The sequence below is a fragment of the Ochotona princeps genome, chromosome 26 (genome assembly GCF_030435755.1).
Source record: "Ochotona princeps isolate mOchPri1 chromosome 26, mOchPri1.hap1, whole genome shotgun sequence".
Classification (NCBI taxonomy): Eukaryota; Metazoa; Chordata; class Mammalia; order Lagomorpha; family Ochotonidae; genus Ochotona; species Ochotona princeps.
This window is the reverse complement of record NC_080857.1, coordinates 20,946,654-20,969,916: the sequence shown is the minus strand read 5'-3', so window position 1 is coordinate 20,969,916 and position 23,263 is coordinate 20,946,654. Positions and strand designations below refer to the sequence as shown.

At 42.6% G+C, this 23,263-nt stretch overlaps 1 protein-coding gene across 8 annotated transcripts in view; it reads left to right on the top strand.

The window, feature by feature from the left end:
• SIPA1L1 (signal induced proliferation associated 1 like 1) overlaps nucleotides 1–23,263 on the top strand; it is a 313,038-nt gene that overhangs the window by 62,882 nt on the left and 226,893 nt on the right. For all 8 annotated transcript variants that reach the window (XM_058655252.1, XM_058655253.1, XM_058655255.1 and 5 more), the window contains one exon: nucleotides 12,426–12,491. The gene's annotated coding sequence lies outside the window, so the exon portion shown is untranslated. The remainder of the gene's footprint in view (nucleotides 1–12,425; nucleotides 12,492–23,263) is intronic.

Here is a 23,263-nt window from a genome sequence, read left to right as displayed (position 1 = left end):
AGGTTGTGTGTGTGTTTTCTCCAGCACTGCTATGCTCAGAGGAATGAATGTTGTAGCAAACATCATTAACATTTATGATTTTTAAATGTTTCAGATAGACTGGAAGGACAAGGAATAGTGTACCACTTTCCCGCTTTTTGTGTTTTGAGGAAAACTATAAAAACATGTCATTGTTATTTTTCCTTAATGTCACCTAACATCTGTGTTGTTTCTTTGTTATTTACTTGTTCAGATGTAATGTTAAACTTGTATTGTTTACATTTGAAATTTAGTTTCACTGGGTTCCAGAAAACACAGAAAATATCTGTACTAAAATGTAACTTTTTGTGTATATTTTTACATATTTTTCTTTATAACACTTTCCTTGATTAGTGTGTTCATTTGAAAATATATATATATAATTCTTTCTTCTTTGAGGCAGTAGGGAGAGACTGAGACCCAAAGACCCACATGGGTGACATAAATTCAATTATTTGAGCCATGACTACTGCCTCCAAAGGCCTGCTGTGGCAGGAACCTGAAACAGGAGCTAAACCTGGGAATTGAACTCTGGTCCTCTGATATGGGATGTGATTGTCATATTGTTAGGCTAAATGTCCCCTCCTGACATTTTTTTAAGTGAATGTTAGATTTAATTTGGACAAATAGGCATAACTAATAATATAAAATGTTAAATGAGTGATAAGAAAAATAAACAATGGTAAGTGATGTATTATAATTAAGAAGAGATTAGAAAAATAGAAAATTACCATTGATCCTGTCATGTGTCATCAGGTTTTTTAAACTGTAAATTATTCAGGTTTTTCCTGAAATAATATTTGGAAAATGCATATTTCAACATAGTTTGATATTGATAGGAAGCCTTTTCAGGTCGATTTGTGAGCTCTATACTAGTAATTTATAAATAATGCCTAAATTGCAATTCTTCTGGATACACGAAGATGGAGGCTGCGTAGGCTTTGTATCAGACAAAGCTGGGCCTGGATTCCTGCTTGTCTAATTATTAAATTCGCTGTGTGAGCTTGGCTAAGTTACCTTAACAATTCAGAGTCTGTTCCCACAGATGAAAAACAAATATAACTAATAATCACCTTGCAGGGGTGTTAGAGGGACTCGGTGAAAAAAGGAGTGAAGCTTGCTCATTCATATTGTGCAGGGATCATGGGGAGTCTTAATTCTTAGCAGTGAAATGTAATGTGGCATTGCATAAAAATAACAAGGATGGTGGATAGGATCATCTGGGGCTTAAATCCGGTTCCATCAGGTATTGATTTGGGGCAAGATTTAAAACTTCACTGACTTCTATGTATCCTACTCTTAGACACATTTCCTGGGGTTGCTGTATTGATTATTGGTAAGGCAGAAGATACTGTGTTTCTGGTGGACTCCAGATAGTCAAATGGGAAGTATCCATATTTTTTATGAGGGAAATTGCTTAATAGAAGGACTGATTTACACGCTTGATTATTTACATGAAAAACAGAGGATGCTGCTAGATAGGTTGGATTTTATTTATCCTTATTATTGGAAAAATATGTATGGTTAATGGTATGATGGCTAATAAGCCTGAAGACTGCTACTGTGTACCTCCTTCCCCCCCCACCCCAAATTTGGAGAGGTAACCATTTTAAAAATAATGCTGACAAAGCTTTTCTAGAGACCTTACAGGTGTAATGGACAGGTGTTGACTATAACTATGTATCTAAGCACATCCTTTTGTTAGTGGTTGTTACGTGTGCGCTGTGGGTTGTCTGCATCTATTGCTATTAAATGGGTGCCCTTCTTAGCACTTCTGGAGTTCCCATACACTTCTCTCCCTGATTTGCTATTTTTAAACATTTTGAAGTCTAGAGGCACCAATCTGTTTTCCTCCTCCATTTTGGTCAGCATGATGTATCTAATAGTTATTTATAATTGAATTTGAAAAAGGAGTCTTGATCGTACTGTTTTGTGTGTTCCACTTTTAAAAGATGGTTTTGTTTAGGCTGTTGTTTCTGTCAGCTTATATTTCATTGTCATTTTATATAGCTGAAGCAGTGCCTTTGTAGTGAAATGCTGAGTGGGGTCCCTGAGGTTCCAGATGGGGAGTGTATGGTTGAACCACAGTCATCTGCATGGCCTGCTCTGCGCTGACACGTGATGCCAGCAGGCCCAGGGCACCTCAAGATCTTGCCGTTCTTCCTGCTGTTGACCACCTGCTGCCTGGTGTCTCAAGCTGCTTGCTGGCTTGCTCGCTCTCTCTTTCCCCTCCTCCCCCTCCCCTTTCCTTCTCTCTCTCCCTCCCTCTCCCTGTCTGTCTCACACACAATGAGGAAACCACATTTTGGTTTCATTTGAAGTTAGTAAGGACAAAAAATTAAACAATTCATAACTTGCTAAAAATTTTCTGTGTACCTGTGGTCTTAAAGGGTCCTAAATTTTATGTTTGAGTGACTTGTTTCAGAATAAGTAATGGTGAAGAATTCTTTTAATATCCTAGGATCAAAAGCAGGTAAAGGCAATTCACCTTTTATTTGAAATATTTTCAAGCATTTCCAAGGAGAGTTTAAAATGGAGAGGTTGTTCTTCCCGTTGAGGTGGTTGAAGAGTAGAATATTTTAAATTTTATTTTAAGTTGTACATTTTTAATTTTCCATAACAGGACTAGCTGTATAGTATAGTACATTCTTGTTGAATGAATATCTGTCTTGTGAGGCAGACAGGAGAATGATTTTCCTGATTTATCGAGAACCTGAAGAATGGCTGGACACCCCTAGGTGGTGACTCTGGAGTTTTAATTCAGGGTGACCAACTCCTAATTCTGTGTTTTTTGTGAATTGCCATGCTGCTTTTCCCCTGCTGATGTATAGATATTTTGTTCCTTGGTATTATAGTTACATTAATTTATTTAGTAATTTTACTCAAGGAACATCTGTAAGTTTTAAGCTTTTAAGAATAAATGAATAGGTGAAGTTTCTATCCTCAAGGATGATTATCAGTAAGTAAATTAGAGATAGCCTAATTATTATGCTTATTATAAAACCTATGGATATGTATTAGTAGGAGCTTAATAAATGCTTTTTACATGAGTAAATACATGATGAAAGTGATAGTCCTTTTATTTTTTTCTTTGAGGTTGTTTATCTGGAAGATAGGGAGAGAGGGAGACAGAGGAAGACGGAGATCTGGAGTGCTGGTTCACTCTCCGAATGTCCACAACAGTGGGGGCTCAAGCCAAAACCAAGTGCTCAGAACTCAGCCCAAGTCTGCTCCATGGGTAGTAGGGATGCAGCGGCTTGAGTCAGCACTGCCACATCCCTGCATGATCAGAGACCCGGATTGGGAGCAGGGGTGGAACTTGACTCAGACACTGCAGTGTGGGTTGGGAGATCCAGCTGCTCTGCTAAATACCCGGTTCTGGCATTGTTATATGTGAGAAAGCCAGTTTCTGCAGGTCCCAGTGAGAGAAACAAGGACGTGGTGATAGTTGGGGAAGGCAGGTCAGTCCCAAGACTGATGCCGGAGACTGAAGTCTCATAGATTGATGGACCAGGAAAGACTTTCCTGAGAAAATGACATCTAACTTAGCATAGGCAGAGGCCCTGAGCTGGGAAAGAGCTTGCATTACTTAAGACACCAGTCATAGCTTTGGGAGTTAGAGCACAGTAGGGAGGGGACAGAGGTTCCAGGTGAAACAAAGGAGAAAGGACCAAATTGGTCAGGGCCTTGGCTTAGTTCTCATGGTGGGAGACAGTTCTCCATGTGTCATCTTATTCAAAGGATTTATTTTGTTTTTATTTGAAAGAGTTACAGAGAGGGAAGGAAGAAAAGAATGAAATCTTCCATCTTCTGGCTCACTCCCCTAATGGCCACAATGGCTGGAGCCAAGCTGAACCCAGGAGCCAGCAGCTGCTTTTGATTCTCCCATGTGGGGGCAGGGGTCCAAAGCTTTGGGCCATCCTCCACTGCTTTCCCAGGCCATAAGCAGAGAGCTGGGTAGGAAGTGGAGCAGCTGGGACATTAACCAGTGTCAAAATGGGATGCTGACGCTTGGGAGGGAGAATTAGCTTGTTGAGCTACTGCCCTAGCCCCTCCACATGCAGTCTCTATTCTGAGCTGTGTTCAGGAATGGTTTGTGTAGTGAACAACCTTGAAGATAGTGTCTACCTCCAAAGCAAAGATAAGATGTGCTTGTTCTTTGTGTAACAATGGCAGCTTCTCCTCCCAGGGGAAAAGGTTGGCAGGCTTACTGCCCAGTTATAAAATACTTCAGTTCATTAGAGCTAAGAATCACTCTGCTGTAACACAGTGCACTGCTGTGTTTTGTCATCTGGTTCTCTGTCACCTGGTGGGAATTAGATTTAAATTGCCAACACTGAGAAATGTGAATATTTTGCCGTTACAATGTGGGGAATGAAGTATTTTGTCTCTGGCCCAGAAGTTTATTGTCTTTTGCTAGTATCCATTTAATTGTGGCAAATTTATTTTTTAGCTTACAATGAAGATAACATTTACATCCTCTGTATTTCTTGACATCTCAGGACATAGGAAGCGTTTGGAGAGCTTTTGTAAGGGGAATGCTAAGATGCAGTCTAACCTTTTATAAAGGAAGTCTGCAGTGGGTGGTTAGCACATCAAGGTAGCCATCCTTGTGTCTCACATCAGGGTGCCTGGATTTGATTTCAGATTTTGACTTCTAACTGCAGCCTCCTGCTAACCCAGATCTTGGGAGGCAGTGCTGATGGCTCATGTGATAGGGATTCTGCGAGCTAAATGAGAGTTGACAGCTCATGACAAACATTCTTCCGACAGAGGTACATGCCAGTGGTTCAGGTTCCTTGTGCTCGCCTGACCAAACCCTGCTTCTTGCAACAATTAGAAGTGAAACTGGATAGGAGATACATGTCTGTCCTCAAACCAACAAACAAAATTACTGTGAATGTTTTCTGAAAAATCATGTCAGTAGAAAGCAGCTTAAAGAGGAATCGAACCTGTGTGTTTGAGAGATAATAGTGGCTTGGGTCAGTGCAGTGTCAGTTTCAAGAAGTAGAATTTAAAGCTCTTGAAAGAATGAAAAGAATGTGAAAGAAAAGATTGGACAGTGAATCAAAGATTTTTTTGCTTGAGCAGATGATTTCTGCTGACATGGGGAAGTCCTAAGATGAAGCTAATAAACTTAGTAATATTGCCTGTAGGTGAATCTGCTTGCTTTGTTATTTCTGTTCACGTGTTCTTGAGGATAGCTTGTCTTCCTGATGCCAGATGCTGGTTTCATTACCATCTGATGATGTCTTTTTTGTAAGTAAATAGAAACTTACAAAAATGCAAAACCTGTACTACATGCTCTGTTCAGTGCCTTCCCTTCTTACATAGTGTTTTATTTTCCTTTGCGATACATTTCTCACCTTATTGTGTTTACAGGATGATTTTATGTATCTTAACCGTGACATATGCCGCATCATGTTAGGCTACAGTATGAAATTTGGATAGTTTTCTTTTTTCAGCATCATGTTCAGAGAGGTATCGTTCTACCTCAGTGTCCGTCGTGTGATGACTTTTCAAAAGGACACGAAGCTTTGTCCCTGACTTCATGTTTCATGTTTGAACTAAGTACTGTACATATTTTCCTAGGCAGTATAAGTGGGTTGCTGATCTTCATCCATGCTTGGATTTCAGAATAAAACAAGCAAAATAACTACGTTAGTAATGATTTTACTCTGAGCCTCTGACTGAGCAGGGCCCAGCTGTATAGTCGGTGGCTTACAATAGAGACCTGAGAAGGTTGTTCCCATTCTGTATAGCCTGGCCGTGATGTTTGTGCCTCTGCCCCTCTTCCCCTGCCTTACGAGAGGTATTTATTTCTCTGGCTTTGGGCCTCACATTGCCCATACCCTTGAAGCCCATCTGGAACTGATTGAGGGCACAACGGGAGCTATCAGTTGGTTCGGAGTCCTGGCTGTATTCCTTTTGCCCATCTTCCTTCTCTGAGGGCAGCAGAGTGTGGCAGAGAGGAGGCTGGCATTGGACACAGAAAGCTGTGTTGGAGTTCTTGTGCCACCTCAGCCTCAAACGTGACGTGGAGACCATGCTGTTGACTTCAGTGTGCTTAGGTGAGAGTCTCCTCTTGTGGGTCGGGGAGCTTGCACTTGGTGCTTGCAAGTTCTGTTGAGTTGAATGTGACCTGTACGTGTTCCGCTGTGATCCTGTCCTCCTGCCCTGCTGTGGGAGGTGGCTCTTGTACTGAATTTTGCTTTTCAAATGAGTGTGCTGAGTAAAAGCTTGCTCTTTTTAGTTTTGCCTATTTGGGCTTTATAAAAATGGTATCATATAGTATTTTATTTATAACTATGGATGCCTTATCACAGCCAGACACGTGGCAAACTCCTGGTTCCCCACTTGAAACCTCACCCCAATACGTGAAAACATGACCCAGACAATGCCCTGCCCCTAGCCCCAGGTGTCCGCCTTCCAACAAAAGGAATTTACTGACTAAAGGGAGTGACCCACCTGACCTGCCAAGGTTCTGATTGCTGAATTTGAGTCACCTGCCCCTTTGTAGATAAGAACCTTAATGGCCAGGATTATCTGGAGGGTTTCATCTGGGGGAATTCCTGGAGAAAATGTAACTTCATCCATGTGACTCCCAGACAGGCTGGAGCCCACCTGACCATGGTAAATTCCTAAAAGATCACGGCATCATTGACCAATAAAAGAAAGGTCACGAGCTTGGCTGACCATCCAGAAGCTTCACACACAAGCACCTCTCAGCCTCAATTTCTGTCTGTAAGAACTTTCACTCTTAACTCTTAACCTGAGAATTAGGAAAGCTTCCCAAACTCCTTGCTCTGTGTTTTGCAATAAATACTTTCTTCCACCACCGCAATGTCAGTGATTGCCTTTCTGTACTTGAGGCGAGCAGACCCAGTTTGGGGGGTTCTGTAACAGTGCCTCCAGCTGGCTTGGGATGTTCGTCAACACACATGATTTTTATTGATGGGAACTGGAGATTGGAGTTTCAGCTTTTATCCTGAGATGTGACGTGTCCCTCTCACTGATTATTGGGTTGGACTAGGTTTTTCTGATGCTGAATTACAGGAAGGATGGCATTGTGTGACAAGAGAAATGAATCCAGTAAGTGCATTAAGGTTAACGAGGATGAGATGTACTTCTCTTACATGTAAGAAGGAAGTGAAAACTAAGAGATAAACTAAAAGGTAAATTGTGGTGTTGGATTAGAATTCAGGGCATACGTATAAACAATTGTTCAGAAAAAAACAAACGTAGAAGTGACTGTGTACATTGACTAATGTGTAGTTGTAATCACAATGCTAAATTAGCTGCAGTAGATACAGCCAGTACCCAGGTTATTGATTTGGTTTCCTTCTTCCTTCCCCTTCCCATGTTATCATTCTCTCTTCCCCCTCCCCTGCCTGGCCCCAACATTCAGGGCTGAGACGGGCCACCCAGCCTGAAGCACAGCGAGCTCTTGCATCCGTTGGTTCACTCCCCAAATGACCGTATAGGTGATGCTGAATCGAGCTGAAGCCTGGAGCTTGGAACTCCATCCAAGTTGCCCACATGAATGGCAGAGGCCTGAGTACTTGAATCATTACCTGCTGCTCTGCCAGGTGCATTCGCAGGGAAGTGGATCATAGTGCAGCAGCTAGGACTCAGACCAGCATGGTGCTCTATAGTGCTGAGGCAGGTGACGGTTTAACCCACAGTTCTCAGGGTCATTCAGGTGCTGAATGCCATTCCCCCTAAGATGATGATAGGCATTGTTGCACTTAGCAACATTGTTTTTCTGTGGTTATCAAGGAATTTCATTTGGGCAAGAACTATTAGTGGACACTGAAAGTTTTTGATTGAAGTTTGTGGAGTACTTGGATATCTCCATAAATTTAAACATCCCCTCACCTTTCCCCCAATACTTACTCAATACAAAGAGAGAGTAGCAGGGGAAATTGGCTTATGCTGCAAATGAACATTATGAGGAAAATTATTAAAAATAGTGTACTGTATGATAAAATATGTAAAAGTGCTTTGGTGGCATTCCTACTTGCAACCTCACTCTAATCCTAAGGAACCATCAGACAAACCCAAATTAAGGAAGACTTTACAAAAGTGTCCTGAAGTCTTCAAAATTAAGATGACGAAAATCCAGGAAAGTGAAGAAATCTTCTGTATTGAAGTGGAATAACAAGATAGGAAAACCAAGTATAATATGCTATCTTGGGTTGGAACCTCTTAATAAAATACACAGTGTTGGGATAACTGAAGCAAGTATGCTCTCAGTTAGATGATGCTGTCATATAAGTAATAATTTCTGGATTCTGATGGTTGTAGTGTTAGGTTTTGAGAGAACACCGTTGTCTGTAGAAATTACTCCTTAAACCTGGTGCAACATGTCATCCATCATGCTTGCTATTTACTCTCAAGTATTAGGTGAAAAAGCTCCTTGTATTGTTAAAACGAAACACCACCCTTCCTGTTAGACGAGGAGCTCAGAATTGTTAACTTATTGAATAAATCTTTGGGAACTGCTGGCTTCGTGGTGCTGCACGTTAAGCTGCTGCTTGGGATGTTGGCATCCTGTATCAGAGCGCGGGTTCATGTCCAGGCTTTCTGTTTTCTGATCCAGGTCCCTGCTCATGTCCCTGGGACAGCAGCACAGGAGGGCCCACATTATTTGTGTTGCTGCACCTGTGTGGGAGATCCAGATGGAATTCTAGGCTCCTGACTGGCCTTGCATAGGCATGGTTGTGGAAGCTCTTTGAGCATTGAACCATTGGACCATGGAGGTTCTGTCTTGATGATTGACTTTCAAATAAAATAAGTCTTTAAAAAATAATTGGTAATGTTTAAGGAACTTTATTTTATGTGCTGTCTTGTCTTGCGACTACCCTGCAGTTATGGCTTACTGTTAAATTATGATTTTTCTTTGTGGTGGTTTTTATTTATTAGGAGCAAGCACACACTAGTGAGCACACTCCCAACTGCCACTTTCCTTCCCAGCAGCAGAAGCAGGGTGGGTTGGGGGGCTCAAAGCTGGAAGCTGTGAGCTCCCTCCTGCTAGGTGACAGGGATCTGGTTGTTGGAGCCATACCTAACCCTCCCAGGCTCTGCATTGACAGGAAGCTGGGGATCAAACCCAGGCAACTCTCTTGTGGGACTTGAACATCCTGACAGTTGAACTGCTAGGCCATTTTTTTAAAAAAAATATTTGCTATCTTCTTGCTAATATGTTCTTTCCATGCTCATTATTTATTTCCTTCATCATGTTTTTACCTTTGTGACAAGCTGCTTCTGTGAATGGCTTTTGTGGTTTATAAAAATAGGACTCTCTGCTGTTTTCACAATTTAACGATGCTATATTTAGTTTTGACTTTGTGTTTTGTGTTCTTCATAATTGACTGGTGAGCTGCCTTTTACCACACTGTATCCGCCACAATCTCTAGTATGTTTCCGTGGCCTTTAGTTTACTTTCTGCATTGTCGGGCTGGTTGATGACTTAATTTAAAATTTGGAGTATTCAGGGGCCCGGCACAATGGCCTAGCGGCTAAAGTCCTTGCCGTGAACGCGCCGGGATCCCATATGGATGCCGGTTCTAATCCAGGCGGCCCCACTTCCCATCCAGCTCCCTGCTTGTGGCCTGGGAAAGCAGTCAAGGATAGCCCAAAGCTTTGGGACTCTGACTCTGCACCCGCATGGGAGACCCAGAAGAGGTTCCTAGTTCCTGGCACAGCACCGGCCGTTGTACTCACTTGGGGAGTGAATCATTGGACAGAAGATCTTCCCCTCTGTTTCTCCTCCTCTCTGTATATCTGACTTTGTAATAAAAATAAATAAATCTTTAAAAAAGTAAAATTTCAAGTATTAAAGTATTATCAGGGTAAGGGGAATTTGGTGTGTGGGATGCAGTGGCTAATTCATGATCTGGTCAGCTTGTGTTGTTTGTGAATGGTTAGCTGCAGGGGTTCAGGACTAAACATTTTAGAAACAAGCTGGGCCTAATCCAGAACTGTGTGTGCCTCTAGTCTGAGGTGTGGGGTGGGGAAGCTTTAGAGCAGCTTTCCTGTGAAAGCAGTATGTGAGGGAATCTCAGGCACAGAAATCCTTGAATTAAAGATACTGCGTGACCGGCCCCCATACCTGTGGATGGGGGAGCTGTCTGTCCCAGGCTGAGTGTCCTTGGACAGGCTGGAGGCCACACTTCTTTTTAGCAGTTGCACGAATGTTCCTCTTTCTCAGAATGATCTAGGAAAAGAGCTTTTAGAAACCCAGGAGTGTAGTTAGGTGGCACTTAGCATACACCCACGCACAGCCTTTTCTTGAGCTTTGCTTTTTTTTGGTGCTCTAACCATGTAGGTGGCCTTCTCCTGGCTGTGTTTGATAGGAAATCGAGCAGCCTTTCTTTTTTGGAACAGAATAAATTTTACTGCTGGGGGTGGGGTATATAGTGCTTATGTTTTGAGATTTCATTATAAGTTTTCACTTAAAGGCCCATTTAAATCTAGAACCATGATGGCAGTAGTTAACTTCCATGTTGTGCAGTAGTGCTTCTGGGCCTTCCTGTCTTTGGACCAGGCCTCGTGCCTCGTCCTCGGAGTCACACATGACTGTCTTTGACCCGAGCGTCACTGCTGTGGTTCTTCAGGACTCCCCCACCCTCCTTGTCACCTTTCTGTCATGGATGAGCAGTGGGCTCTCCCGGAATCGCCATCCTCCGTGGGCATGATCCAGTGCAGCTTCCCACAGTCCTGCCTCCAGCTGCCGACCTCTGGTGCAGGACCTCAATAGGCAGGAGCATCCTTCTGGGTCCCTCTGCTGCTGCCCCAGATATGCTTGCTACAAGGGGTGATTGAATGTTGGTTGAGTCTGACTTGGGCTTGTTCCTGTGTGGTTCAGAGGATTCAGAGGAGAGAGTAGGCTTTAATTTTAATTAAGCAATTAGTGGCAAATGGCAGTCTTGTCCAGTTAGAATGGAGTAGTTGTGATACAATCTTAAGTGTGTTCATAACGTGTATCTTTGTGCTTGAGCTTGATGCCTGCATGCTTATTCGTCTAATAGGATTATAACTGCAGATCAGCTGCCAGGTATGTCTTCTTCATATAGTTAATTAGGATTTTAAAAAACATGGCACGTATTTTTCAGTGTTACGGAGTTCGTTCTTTGTTTTAAGATTGACTTTTTTGTGGGACCAGGGCAGTGGCTCAGCATGCTAGTCCTCTGCCCTGTGTGCCCACATCCTGCATGTGTGCGCCGGTTCAGGTCCTCTTGTCTATGAGCTTGTTACCTGTAGGTTACGTGAGAGTCAGTGGGATTTCTATGTAGTTTGGTTGTCTGCTTGTTTTGGAACAGAGTGACTCTTGTTTTGGGCTGGGTGGTTTTTTGAGGTTGGGGGTTGTATGTGTGTTCCTATTTAGCATTGTCCCTGTTAGCTATTTTCAGCACAAACCCAAGATGCCAGACACCAGAGTCCAAAGAGGTTCTTTATTCTGGCAGGAAGGGCAGCTACAGGGCAGAGGGAAAGCAGGAGCTGAGAGAGAGTGCATGAAGCAGGAAAAGAGACTGTGAGAGAGACAGAAGAAAGGAGGAGAGAGATCAGAGAGGAAAAGAGGGAGAGAGGGAGAGAATGAATAGAACAGGAGAAGAGAACAGAGGAAGAGGCATCTTCCTAGCTTTGAAGTGGGTTATTGGGGAGTGGCCAGGGGTTGGCAGGTGCAGCTGTAGGTGTAGGTAGGCACCAGGGATAAATGCTTCGGGATTGGCGGAGCAGGTATGGGGGTCCTAATGTGCAGGGATTGGTGGAGAGCATGGTTTAAACCTGAAGGTCACAAAGCTTACTTAGGCAAGTAGGCCTTAAGGCGGCGGAGATTTAGGGGACTTACAGTAGTGCTGGGTAAGCAGGTATTCAAGGTGGCACTGGATTCAGGATAGGGGTCAATCTTCCAGGCCACTGTTCCAGTCATTCCCTACAGCCCTTACATGCCCAGAACACATCCCTTCCCTACTTGTGACAACAGAAGTATCAGCAGACCTAGCAGGTGTCCCTTGGTGTATAAAATCGCTTCCCGTTGAAAACTGCTTTGAAGTATCTGTTCCCAGGTGAAGGAGCAACTACACAGAAATTTCAGGCTCCCGCGGTCTCCCTACACTTCTCCAACAGAGTTTCTGCAGACGGGCCCTGGGCTGGCAATCTCCAGAGAATGCTAGGGGTTAGGAAGCTGTTGCTTCCCTGGGAGTGCCTGTGGTTGGGCTTACCTTTACATGTGTGTTGAAATGCACTTGGAGAAATGATAGATTGAGAGTTTTAAGTACAAACTGTAATGCTTTATAATACTTGTGGCAGTGACCTTTTTGACATTATGTGAGATACAATTGTATGCTTTTCAAAAATTGAAGACAACTCTTATACTAAAGTTCATAATTGTTTTTATTTAGGTGTTAGAGATGACCTCAAGATAGACTCAAAAGCAAGACTGACGACCACCTCTGAGGTGGAATAAGGTGAGTTGCTGGATTAATCATAGAGTTTTAGGGAAAGAGTATCATTCAAACTCTCATAAGACCTGCTGCTTTTAGCCAAGAAAAAATTTTTTTTCCTAGTTATCTAGTGTGACTCCTATATTCCCATTGGCTTTCCCTTTTTGATGTATTACGGAGAGGTATAAATGGAAAAGGAGAAGATAGCAAAAGCTTGTTTAGATTTTGCTGATTTTTGTATTCAGGATTGGTATTGTTACAGTTAAATAGTTTAGGTTTTTTTCTGTGCACTTAATAAGCAGCTTCTATATTATGCTCATGCATAGTAAAGGCATTAACAGTATTTTCCTGTTTTAAAAAAAACTTGGTGGAAATAAATATCTGTCCATATTCCAGACTGGAATTATGCTAAGTGAGGTGCAGTGCTGTGTAAATTGGAATATCAGCTTCATGCCGTGTCGTGGTTGGGTGATTTCCTCTCTGACATTGTGTTACTATTGCTCTTGGTTACTCCCAGGCAGAGATAGTTTTCTGCTAGTCCCATCCTAAGATTCATGTGAACTATTCTCAGACATTTCCATCAATTGTAAAAGGATGTTGTCTTATTGAGAGAAATAGCACCTTAATTCAGATGGAGAGAGACATTTTTCTGCAGGGTGAAAATGCTGTGTTACGTTAAGTACAGTCATTCAGCTAACACTCAAGTGGTTGCAAAGGTCCCTTTTGTTACTTGTAACTTAACCTTGATCTCAGCCAGATGCTTAAACCCAGACCTTGGGAGTGTTCTGCTTTGTCAGGAGAAAACCGCCTAAGAAGTCAGCTCTTGTGGAGAACTATATCCAAGAAGGGACGGTCAAGGTTATCAGAGCATCTCACCTCTAAACCTTTGTGCAGAGCTTGTGGCTGCTTCTCTGAAGCCTGCTGGGTAATTGGAGCACTGCTTTCAAAGTGGCTTTCTATTTCTGACCTTCCTTGAATTTCAGGAGGAGGGACGGGGAACTGATTATCTCAGAAGCTGTTTTAAAAGAGCATCAGAATGTTTTCCTGACTCCATTTATTTAACCTTTTAACTCTTCTTTAACAGAGTTGGAATCCAAGGAGGATTTTTAGATTTTTGTGCCTTTTAGCTATTTGAAGAGCCCATTGTGTGTGTTGAAGTGAGCAGCTCTGTGAAGACATGCATGTGATTGAATGCCCTCTGGTTTTTACCTGCATCTTCATCCTGATTTCAGGATTGTTTTTGCCTCCTGAGTTACCTATATGTTAGAGACTTATGCACCTTCAGTGCTGTCCTTGTATGATTTACGGCATTTAGAATTACAAGAGAGACTCAGAGAGAGACATAGAGACAGATCTCCCATCTGCTGGTTATTCTCCAAATGGTTGCAAGAGCTAGAGGTAGGCTGTTCCAAATCCAGGAGCTACGCTGGGACTCACGTGGGACCAGGTTCCCAAGCACTTGGGCTGTTCTCTGCTGCCTTTTTTGTGTTTATTTTCATTCCACTTGAAAGAGAAATAGAGAAATCTTACATCTGCTGATTGATTACCCAAATGTCCATAATAGCTGGGGCTGGGGCTGGACCAAGATCAGCACCAGGACCAGGATCAGGCCAAAGCCAGGAGCCTGGAACTGTGCTTTGGTCTCGCTTGTAGCTATCAGGGAGCCCTGATAACTGAAGACATCACCTCTGTCTTGCAGGGTGTGCATTAGCAAGAAAGCTGGGTAGGAGGTGGAGACAAGATTCTTTAACCGGCCACTTCTGTATGGGATGTAGGTGTCATACCCCATGATGTCTTCATTGCTGAGCCAAGTGCTTGCCTCAGAATACTTCATTCATAAACTATCTTTGGTTTCTGAGCCAGCAAGGTGACTTAGCAAGCTAATCCTCCTCTTGTGGAACTAGCATCACATATGTGTGCTGATTCAAGTTCCCACTACTCCACTTCCAATCCGGCTCCCTTATGCTGCACCTGGGAAAACACTGATGGCCCAAGCCTTTGGGCCCCCTGCACCCACATGGGAGATCCAGAAAAACTCAGGATGCCTGGCTTCAGATCGACTTAGCTCCAACTATCACAGCGTTTTGAGGAGTGAACCACTGAAATGTTTTCCTTTCTTTGTCTAAATGTGCCTTTCAAATCAAAATGAATAAATTTTTAAAAGAATTTTGTAATTTATTAATTCTTTTAAAATACCAATCAGGAACAGAGTAATACTGATTGATAGGATCTGACTAAATTGTATTCATTTTTTACTTTTCCTTTAAATTTTCTGATACTTTAACTTTGCAGTGAATACATTTTATGGCATTAAAAATTATATATCGATAGGAAAATTTTAAAGGCCATGAATTTTTTTCATAATATTCATTTGTTTTTCATGAACTAGTAAAAAAAACACTTAGGGAACAAATTTCATGTATTTCATATATGCAGTTTACATTTTTTTTTTTAATTTTAAAGGCTTTATTTATTTGAAAATTAAAATGACAGGAGAGATCTTTCATCCACTGGCCCATTTTCTAGGTGGGTTGCATCTTGAAACCAGAAGTTTCATCCAAGTTTCTCACATAGTGACAGGGGCTTAAGTACTGGGGCCATTTTCTGCTGCTTCCCGGCCATCACGGGGGATGGGGTGGACTTGGATGGGATGCTCTTGCAGGCTGGCTGGCTTCCTGCATCACTGTGCTGGCGCACCCTTCCTCCCAAATCCCCCACATAGTTTGGCAAACAAAATAATACTCTTCCCTCCATTTCTCGTTTGCTTCCACCCTCGTTCCTTTCTTAAGTTTCTATTGTGTTACTTACATATTAAAACATTTAAGCAACTTTCCTAACTGCTGTATTTTTGCTTTGGGTTTTCTTCTTCCTATATAGGGGATTTGTACATATATCTATTTAGTTGAAGTATTTAAACTTCACTACTGTTTTCGTTTATTTATTTGCATTTTTTATTCCAGCATTCTGTCTTTAATAGGGGGAGCAAGTGATGCAACTTCTGTTTATGAAAATGTGAAAGATTAACCTTGATCACATTTATATTTCTTGAAGTATTTGTTGGTATATAGTATATTAAAGAAAAGGTTAACTCTGAGAATTTTTTTTTAAGATTTATTTATTTTTATTACAAAGTCAGATATACAGAGAGGAGGAGAGACAGAGGAAAATCTTCCCTCCGATGATTCACTCCCCAAGTGACCACAACTGCCGGTGCTGTGCCAATCTGAAGCCAGGAACCAGGAACTTCCCCCAGGTCTCCCACGCAGGTGCAGGGTCCCAAATCTTTGGGCCATCCTCGACTGCTTTCCCAGGCTACAAGCAGGGAGCTGGATGGGAAGTGGAGCTGCTGGGATTAGAACCGACGCCCATATGGGATCCCGGGGCATGTTCAAGGCAAGGAATTTAGCCGCTAGGCCATTGTGCCGGGCCCTAACTCTGAGAATTTTCAACCACTCAGTAGGTGTACAGTGATACGGAAACATAAAAATGCATTATGGCAATTCTTCTACACCTTTTTCGTATTAGGTGTGGCAATACGAACAAACTGAATAATTATGGGTCCTTATTGTGCCCAGCGAGAGGATGCAGTGGCTAGTAGGTAGAGGGGTCAGTTGTAAGATGCCAGCCTGGAGCATCTTTCTCCCAGGTTGGCTGTCTAGCCTAGAGAATTGCGACTGGACCACTGTGTCCTCTCTTGTGCTTGCTTCGTTTGTCTTTGTTGTTCTGCAGTGGATGTCTTGGAACCACAGGGCACATGTGTTCACATCCAGTGCAGTCTTGTCTGTAAACATAATCCAGTGACAAAGACAATAGGTCAGGTAAAAATAGAACTTGGAATATGTTCGCTCCAAGACGGAAACAACGCACACGTGTGCTGGATCGTCTTGAGGTGGTTTTGGTGAATCTGACAGTTCTTACAGTGGCACAAAGGACAAAGAAAAAAAGATGAGATAAGTGCTAGACAAAATTCTAAATGTGGACTATAAGATAAAAATACTAAAAATGTATAGTAACGCATGGATGTATGTAGAGTCTTTCCTATTATCTTTGGATGTGAATAATTTGAATTGAGTTGGCTGCCCTGAGGTCACTTTAGAATTATTTCATTGAACTTATTTAAAGCTCTCTTCTTTGTTCTAAAAAAGGAAAATTACCTGAAATCCTTTGCAGACCTGTGATGTGAACTCTTGTTTACTAAGGCTACTGTTTCCTTTCTCTCTTCTTCTTCTTCTTCTTTTGCTTTTAAAGATTTATTTTTATTGGAAAGTCAGATACACAGAGAGGGAGGAGAGACAGAGAGGAAAACCTTCTGACCGGTGATTCACTCCAAGTAGCCGCAATGGCCAGAGCTGAGCTGATCTGAAGCCAGGAGCTTCTTGGGTGGGTGCAGGGTCCCAAGGCTTTGGGCCATCTTCAACTGCTTTCCCAGGCCCCAAACAGAGCACTGAATGGGAAGTGGGGCCTCTGGGACTAGAACCAGCTCCCATATGGGATCCCGGTACGTGCAAGGCGAGGAGTTTAGCCACTAGGCTACCGCTGCAGGCCTGACCCCTTCTCTCTTTAGAAAGAAGTTATTACTAAATTCTTTTCTGTATTTTCTAGGTAAAACAATGTCCCACAGTAAATAGGAAAGTTCTCTTGTTAACTCATTCTATGGATAGATACAATAAAACATTGCCATGTCTTTCTTTTTTTTTCTTGAAGATTTATATATTTTTATTGGAAGATTTAAATGAAAGGAGAGACAGAAATATCCTCTGTCCACTGGTTCATTCCCCCAAATGGTTGCACATCGGAGCTGAGCCTATCTGAAGTCAGGAGTCGGGAGCTTCTTCAGTGTCTCCCATGCAGATGCAGGGTCCCAAGGTCTTGGTCTATTCTGCTTTCCTGTAAGCAGGGAGCAGGATGGGCAGTGGAGCAGCTGGGGTGTGAACCACTACCCGTATGAGATTCTGGTGTGTGCAAGACGAGGATTTAGCCATTTGGAGAGAGAGAAGCTGCTACCTACTGATTCACTTCCAGGTCTAGGAGGGCGCTGTCAGAGCCAGGTGCAAGAACTTCATTTTGACCACCCACTGGTGTCCTAGGTGACCAGAAAGGTGGTGAGTGGTGGGACTCAAGTGCTTGGACTCTAGTGGGGTGTATCTCATGTGCCCCAGCAGGAGACTGGATACAGGCTGCAGTCAGGCGCAGTCCGAGCCCTCCAGTGTGGAATGTGAATATGCCAAGTGGCAGCTTGACCCTCTGTTCCACAGTGCCGGCCCACATGGAGTCTAATTCATCAGCAGTTACATGGGGTTTATCTTTATTTCAGTGTATTCTTTATTTGTAAGCCACTTAACTTTGCAAAAGTTTCCGAGACATTTTTAAAAATTAGTTCTCAGTGTAATGCATTGCTTCATTTTAGATTTTGTTTTTCTTTTTTTTAATATATTAAAAAATTTTTTTTAAAGATTTATGTATTTTTATTGGAAAGTCAGATATACAGAGAGGAGGAGAGACAGAGAGGAAGATCTTCCATCCAATGGTTCACTCCCCAAGCGGCCGCAATGGCTGGAGCTTAGCCAGTCTGAAGCCAGGATCTTCCACGCTGGTGAAGGATTCCAAAGCTTTGGCCCGTCCTTGACTGCTTTCCCAGGCCACAAGCAGGGAGCTGGGAGAGAAGCCAGGTACCGAGATTAGAACTGGTGCCCGTATGGGATCCCGGCACATTCAAGGCGAGGATTTTAACCGCTATGCTATCATGCCGGGCCCCGGTCTTGCATTTAATATCTATCATTTGCTTTCATTCAATTGCATGCTGCAAAGACCTGTCTGTGTTTATTCTTGGAAATGTAGTTTGTGCCTGTTGTTGTAACTGCTGCCTAATGTTACTTAGATGGATCAGTTAGGTGTCACGTTTTTCTGTCGTTTTCACATTGCTGAATTTCTGGGTGGCTTCTGGTGGTTCCTGACTGCAAACAAGGCTGCAGACAGTATCCTCGTCCTGACTGTCATGCGTGTGAGTGTGTGTTGTCGAGTGCAGTTGTCAGGTCCTGCTCTAACTGACCGGAGCCTCCCATCGGCAGGGGCCTGGTTGTTTCATTCTGTGTGTTGATGTAGAGAAATGGTGTCAGGTAGGAGCTCAGTATGTAGAACTGACTCGTAGTTCATAAATAAGGCCATCTCATTAATGATAATATTCAGTTTATAATTTTTATGACTAATTTTATTGCAATCAGTTTTGAAAAAATTTAAAAATAGAAACTGCAATTTAAAAGATTTGAGGAAACTTATCATAACGACCATTGAACTTTTGTGTGAAATAGCACCTAATTTTAGAGTTTGCACCTTGGTGCCAAAGCTGAGTTTTGCCCTAGGTGCTCCCAGGCAGGAGAGGTCCCTTCAGTTGGCTGCTAATCTGTTCTCATGGCTGAGGAATGTGTTGTGTGTTTAGCATTACACCTGCCTCATTACAGACACCACTGCAGAGGAAATCCAGAATTAAATGAGAGCACGTTGAGGCATGGAGAGACCTGACACTTCCTTCATTTTCCCTTAAAGGGCTGTTGCTTTCTTTTGCTTCTCTCTCTCTCTCTCTCTCTCTCTCTCTCTCTCTCTCTCTCTCTCTCTCAAATAAGGCAGATGTACAAAGAGGAGGAGACACTGGGAGGAAGATCTTCCGTCTGATGATTCACTCCACAAGTGACCACAACGGCCGGTGTTGCGCCAATCTGAAGCCAGGAGCCAGGAACTTCTTCCGGGTCTCCCACGTGGGTGCAGGGTCCCAAGGCTTTGGGCCGTCCTCAGGTGCTTTCTCAGGCTACAGGCAGGGAGCCAGGTGGGAAGTGGAGCTGCTGGGATTAGGACTGGTGCCCATATGGAATCCCGGTGCAATCAAGGCTAGGACTTTAGCTGCTAGGCTATTGCACTGGGCCCTGCTTCTCTTTGAATAACTGTCTAGGGTGACTGGCAAGGTCCCTTTGTTCCCTTTGATCTCTTAAGAACGTTTTAAAAATGTCCAACTTTATCAATAAATTCTGTGCAGAAGCTGTGATTGCTGAAGTTGTTAGTCTTCCTATCTGCTTGTTTCTCCCCAGTGGTTCAGATCAGTTTTGAAGGTCGGAGCTGGAGACCTCAGTGGGACCCTCTGTACCACTGCTTTCATTCACCCAGTGTAAATAAGAAGCCATGAAGGGTGCAGGATTGCAGGAGTGTTGGGAGCACAGCTCAGTGCCTCACAGGAAGGAAGCAGGTCTCAGTGGAAAAGGGCCAGAACTCTTCTTGTCTAGCCTTGCGCTGTAACGGATGAGGAAACCAAGGCAGAGGGCGTTGGTGTAACATAGTCTGTCTCCCTTGGGTTTGTCCTCACCACGGTGATCTTTCTGATGCCCCCCTCACCTGGTGGCTGCTTTGGTGAAGGTTATTTTTTCTTGCCTCTGATTTCCTTTTCTCCTCACTACCTGTCTGACAGTCTCACCGCCTTTTGAAACATGTACAAGTTCATTTCCACAGGAAGGCATTTTTAGTTCCCCATCACAGATCGCGGAGTAGATCCTCATCCCGCCCATACTGACTTTTGCTGTGAAAATTGAACTTTGTGGCCTTTTCTTGCACAACTTTCTTTAATAAACAAAACAAAAGGAAAAAATATTCCCTGGTTTAGATCTATGTCAAGAAATGCTGGTTACTAAGGGAAAAAGACTGTTTAGGGAATAAAAGTTTTCACTGTTTTGAAAGAAAGCGATTCAGTTGACAATGATAAAGCCTCAGTGTGGTTTTGATGCATTTTCTGTCGAGTGTAGATGCTTGTTTGCATTTTGTACGGTTGCCTTCCCAGCTGGTGGAGCAGAGCTAATGTTGGGAAGAAAACCCCACTGATAGTTTGCATGTCTTTGCATACAGATGAGTGTTGGCATTATGCCCTAGTGTCTTCCTTCTCCTTCCATGTCCTAGGAATTACAAACAAAATATAAATACCAGGGCAGCAGGATCCACCGCTGAAAGAGATACACAGAAGTTTGCTTGTACGAGGTCACATGTCAGCCGAGGTGGAAGGTTTGATAATTCAAGACGTGAAGGAGTGAACAATTGAATGAAAGTTTCATTGTTAGACATCCACATTTTAAATTAATTTTCACAGGCTGTTGGATAAATCGCATTTTCATACATTTGAGAACTACTTGTATATGTGATCACTTTGTAATCAAGTATTACTTTCGGGGTAGACATGAAGTAGTTGGGGCATTCCGTGGGACTCTAACCTCCGCTTTCAGGAGGTAGCTGGTTCGAGTTCCAACTCTACATCTGATCTAGTTTTCCTTCTGCTGAGCACCATGGGGAGAGCTTGGGTCCTTGCTCTGATGTGAGAGACCTGAATTGAGATCATGACTGAAATCCTGAGTTCCGACTGTTGGGAACATTTCAGTAGTGGATCAGGAGATGGAAAATCATTGTGTGTCTCCTTGTCTTTTGAATAATTTTAAAATTAGTGAGGTTTTGCATAACATATTAGTGTGTATGCGTGTGTTGAGCAACTCTGGAAATAGGAAGCAACTGTTCTGGGAAGCTCCTCGCTTCACACACAAATGCATTATTGTTGTGTATTTATTTGTATGGAACGATGGTGAAGTCTGTGCTTTTTATTTGGAATATGAAGGAAAGAAGTATCAGGATTTTGGAGCTGGAAGGAACCCTGGTTGCCTGTTGTTTGTTTAGAGAAAGGTGGGTCATCACAGAGCTGAGCTGACTTGCCGGGGCCAGGCTGCTGCACAGTGGTGGAGCTGGAGCTCAGAGCTCTGATTTGTACGCTTTTGGGAGAATCATCAGAGTACAACCATGGGAAAACACAGTATATTTTCAAATTTACTTTTGGATTTTGGCTATTTAGAAAATTAGGTTATTGATGGAGTTTAAGGTTACTCTTTTGACTGACTTCCTAATCGTGCCATCAAGGAGGTTTTCCTGGAACATGTTGTAAAAAATCAAAAGTTTGTGAAAACTGGAGTTTTATCCTTTTTTTTTCTTTGCACAATAAGAAAAAATATTTTGAAAACATTTTAAGAGCCTCCGTCCAAAGCATTTCTGAGAATCCAAGGCAATTTAAACTCAGAGTGCTTACTTTCAGCTACTGTTGGCCAGCTTGTGCTGTAAAAACCATGTCTCATCCGTGTGTGTATTTCCTGTAGCCTCTAGCACGCTGCAGAATGTTTAGAACATGTCCCGTCAGTTAGCTTGGCGCTCCTCTCTTCCTGCTCCAGTTCTCAGTAGGAATCACTCGACCTTTCTGTGTCCCTTGGTGCTTTTCCTCTTTGTGTTACTGTAGGTAAAGATCAAAGGGAGTTCTTGAAGACCTTGCTTGGATATTTGGAATACAAAATTTCCTGTTAATTGCTGATTGGATCACTGAACTAGAACGTACTAATTTCTGCTTTCATTTACCAAACTCTCAGCATGTGGCAGGTATTCTCTGGACTGTGTACAGAGTTGACTTTGATACAGCCCCTACCCTTAAGGGCCTCAACTCAAGTAGTGGAGGCAGATGTATATTTAGGTATATTAATGGAAGTATTTTGAAATGATTATATATAATATGTGTGTGTGTGTATATATATATATATATATATATATACACTCCTTAATAGTCTGTAGAGATGAATACATGAGTGATGTAACTTTAATAAAGAAATAATTCATTTTTAAGTTAAATTTCATGTTTTAAAACACCTATTAAACACCCAAGGAATAAAGATTCCAAGGTTATGAGATGAACTAAACTTCGTAGTTGGTATTTGGATTCCCTCAGTTTTTCTGCAATTATCCCGTTTATTTTCCAGGATGAAGTCCAGAGATGCCACATTGCATTTAGATCTACGCTTTATGAAAATGTATTTTTACACAGATTGTGGCATGCTGTTCTGTTACTCTGTTTCATTCCTATCTATGGTCTTGCCTTCTTACCCAGCATCTTAATTATTGGCTTTAAACTGTTTCTGTTCATTTGGTATTATTATCAGTGCTATAGTGGTTATCCTTAAACTTGCAAGTCTGCAATGTATAGGGAGGAATTTTTTGGGTTAAAGCACATAACATCTGCCTTTACGTATTACTGAACTGCCCTTCTTAGGTATTGAACAAATTCGCACACCCATTGGCAATACATATTTTTCTTTCTCCTTGCTAGAAGTGTGTGGTCTGACTTTGTGATCTTTGCCAATTTCACAGGTGAAGATGGGCTGCACTATCGATTCCTTAAGCATTTTTCTTGTTATGTTCTTTTTGATTTATTTATTTTTATTACAAAGTCAAATATACAGAGAGGAGGAGAGACAGAGAGGAAGATCTTCCGTCCGATGATTCACTCCCCAAGTGAGCCGCAACTGGCTGATGCGCCGATCCGATGCCGGGAACCTGGAACCTCTTCCGGGTCTCCCACGCGGGTGCGGGGTCCCAAGGTTTTGGGCCGTCCTTGACTGCTTTCCCAGGCCACAAGCAGGGAGCTGGATGGGAAGTGGAGCTGCCGGGATTAGAACCGGCACCCACATGGGATCCTGGCGCGGCGCGTTCAAGGCGAGGACTTTAGCTGCTAGGCCATTGTGCCGGGCCAATTTTTCTTGTTATTTAAATGAAGTTGGACAAAAGATCCCATCCGTAAGAGCAGTGAGTCTGTTGACACAAACGCTTTATGTAAAAAGCAAATTAGCCCCTTGTGATAGGGGTTGGCAGTTTTTTCCACTGAATATATGTTTTATTGTTTGTGCTTAACTTTATATAAGCTTTTCATAAACATTCATTAAATTTTTACTTTGTGATTTAGG